A 3,446-nucleotide genomic window follows, 5' to 3' on the forward strand; every position below is an offset into this window, starting at 1 on the left:
CAAAATATGATGACTATGTAAACAAGATGAGATTATATAACTATATTATGTCTTTAGAAAATGGGTTGGCATGCCATAATTCAGATACATGTTGTCTATGTAAACATCATGGCATGATATAATTCAAATATATGATTTATATACTAAGGAAGTGAGCAGAGGGCAATCGCATATATGATGTGTCAACTAAGGAGATGGCATTCAATATTGTGTATATGATGTAAAAACTAAGCATTGCAATATAACATATGCATGATATGAGTAATATAACCCTGTCAAGTTTGAGCATACACCTCAGGGGGGTAATAGGACTGGTCACCTGCCTCTGATTCCTCCTCTGAAGAGCTATCTGTAACCAACAAGATATCTGCTTCAGCAGGTAGCATTGTTTGCTCTGAAGACCATGTTTTCACTCCAGATTTCTCCATCACCAATCCAAATGGCTGATGCACAGGAAGAGCAGTTGAATATACAAACATTGTCGACAAAAGCAATGAGATATACAAAAAAGGACGGCATGATATAATTCACATATATGACGCTTGGCTAAACAGCATGGCATTGCATAATTCACATATATAATGCCTTGCAACAAGATAGCATTACATAATTCACATATATAATGTCTTGCAACAAGATGGCATTGCATAATTCACATATATGGTAATTAGACACTAAACAGGTGGCATTCACACAAAGCATGTATAAACTAAGCAAATGACATAGCAATGCAAGATACCATACGCACGATATGAGCAACATAACCCTGCCAAGTTAGAACATGCACCTCGGGGGGGGGGGATAGGACTGGTCATCTGTCTCTGAATCCTCCTCTGAGGAGCTATCTGTAACCAGCAAGACATGCGCGTTGTCGGATAGCATTGTCTGCTCTGAAGACCTTGTTTCCACTCCAGATTTTTTCCATGACCGCGCCGAATGGCTGATGCACAGGAAGAGTAATTGAATGCACTAAAATTGTTGACAAATTTAACACGTAATAGAAAAATGATGGCATGATATAATTCACATATAAGATGACTGGCTAACCAGGGTGGCATTGCAAAATTTACATATATGATGCCTGGCTAAATGATGGCATTGCATGATTCACATATACGATAAAGAAACTAAACAGATGGCATTGACACAAAGCATGTCTAAACTAAGCAGATGACATCTTTGATGTATACAGTAAGCAATGCAAGGCACCATATGCATGATATTACTAACATCAGCATGCCAATTAGAGCGAAGACCTCATGGGGTAAACAGGAGTGCTCTTCTCCTTCTGAATCCCCCTCAGAACAGTTATCTTCCTCTTGATTACGATCCGAAATGGGTGGAGGGGGGCTGCCTTTGCACCCACCATGGAGCGACATCTGCATGAAATTTTATTGCCACGCAAGGCTCGTCTCTTTTGCTCCACATGTTCAGTTCCATTGTGTACAATAACTGACATGCATAGGAATAAAACATAGTGAGATTATGTAAGGAGTGCATGCACAAATCCAGAGTGATGGTAGCAAACTGTGGATAGACCCAAAACTAATTATAGCAGGCAGATAATAGTGTTAGTTAAAAAATACAGATAATGGCTCCTTTAATGTTTGTTTGCACCCAACATGAAACTCACAATAGACACCCGAGATTAACCAGATAGTAGACAAATAGTACTGATTGCTGCCCCAATATGTACCCCACAACCATTTAAAAACTCAAGTTTCAGCATTAGTTTGGACCTGACTCGGAGTCTAATAGGTGAACACGACGATAAAGTAGCATGTCATCATATTAAGCGATGCATAACGTAAGCAGACAGGGAAGAGTGCGACCTCACTTGCGGACCCTTGTAGTCCTCAAGGTCATCTGCTCAGTTGATGATGGTAATGCGGTTGTTGCGGGGAAGAAGATCTGAGGCGGCAAAAGACAGTCTGGTGAGCGGATCCATGCTGTGGTGAACCCTTCCATCGTTGGAGCAGCTGAGCTGGGGTGGAACACAGCACCGCAGGAGCAGGACAAACCACACAAGGTTTTCTGTCACACATATCTGTAACAAAAGTAATTGTGTAAGGGCTTGTTTGAATTTGAGGATTCTAACAATGCAGGGATAGGAAATAGACAGTAATAGGATAGGAATGCATGTGCAAAAGAGAGAATTTAAAAACACAAGATTTCTACCAATCTGGGTGTTTTATTCACAAGAATTGGAAGATCACAGGATGCAAAGAAGCATGGTGAGATTAAGTCAAACCACAAGAAAATGTACGGTTATAATGCTATTATGCTACTACTCTTAGTCTTGTGCTTCATGAATAGGAATTTGAAAAGGAGGACAAGTGGAAATTAAAATTCCGACGGTTTTTATTTCAAGGAGACACTAGAGGAACAAATCCTACAGTTTTCCTTTGCTCCATTCATTTGCACCAAATTCATGAAAAGTAGTACCATAGAAACTTTCCAATTCCTATGTTTTTCATTTACTTACCTTTCAAGCACTGGTGATTCTAGTTGGCAGGCTTGAGCAAGGAAAAGCCTACACTAAAAAATGTTTTTGTGCTACTTCTATTACTTTGGACCTAGGCTACTGCCCTACTAGCTCAACTCCGAGGGCCATCGACAAATGCACAGCTCAAACGCGCAGAGATAAATAATGATGGCATTCAAGAGAGTCCATCACGAATAGCTAAGTTGCCTGGTACCTCACTGCTTGTCATATAGTAGGATAAAATAATTGTATTTTACGTTACTCCGTGTTCTCAGTGGACAATATATATAACATGTAGAGTAAAAAATAGATGCAACAAGTGTACAACCTCTTTGGCAAAGCCATGTCGATCTCAGCGTGATTGGGTTGGTCGGTGAGGATGTTCCGGCTGATTTGGCTGTAGGAGGAGGGGAAGAAGATCTTAGGCGTTTGGAGATGGAGCCCGAGGTACTGCTCCGCTGTGATGGAGGGTTTCATCGTTGGAGCAGCTCCGGTGAGTTGTACGACACCGAGGCTGAAGCAGGACAAGAGAGACAATGTTAACCTGAGTGGAATTCTAATAGCATCTCCAATAGATGACATGAAATACATAACCACAAAGTGCTAGATGTAAAATACATCAGCCCCTCATCTCTGAACTTAGCTGTCAAAACTGAATTTAACTGTCGAAACTGAACTTAACTGTCGAAACTGAATTTTGCTGTCGAAACTGAATTTTACTGTCGAAACTGAACGCACTAGAGGTGAGGCGACACATTAGTCGACTGGCTTTTTCGTCTCTGGTCAGTCGATTTTGCAGCCGTTGGATACGAAATGAAGGGCCTGCAGTTCATCTTCAACCTCCACCCCCCCTGAGCCCCTAGCCACCACCGGCCAGACAGTCATCCTCCGCCGCCCGCGGCCGGCGGTGCGCCGCCCCGCCCACCCCGAAAACACCCCCCACCGCTGGTCTGCCGCCGCC

This window comes from Triticum dicoccoides, chromosome 7B, assembly GCF_002162155.2.
Source record: "Triticum dicoccoides isolate Atlit2015 ecotype Zavitan chromosome 7B, WEW_v2.0, whole genome shotgun sequence".
Taxonomy (NCBI): domain Eukaryota; kingdom Viridiplantae; phylum Streptophyta; class Magnoliopsida; order Poales; family Poaceae; genus Triticum; species Triticum dicoccoides.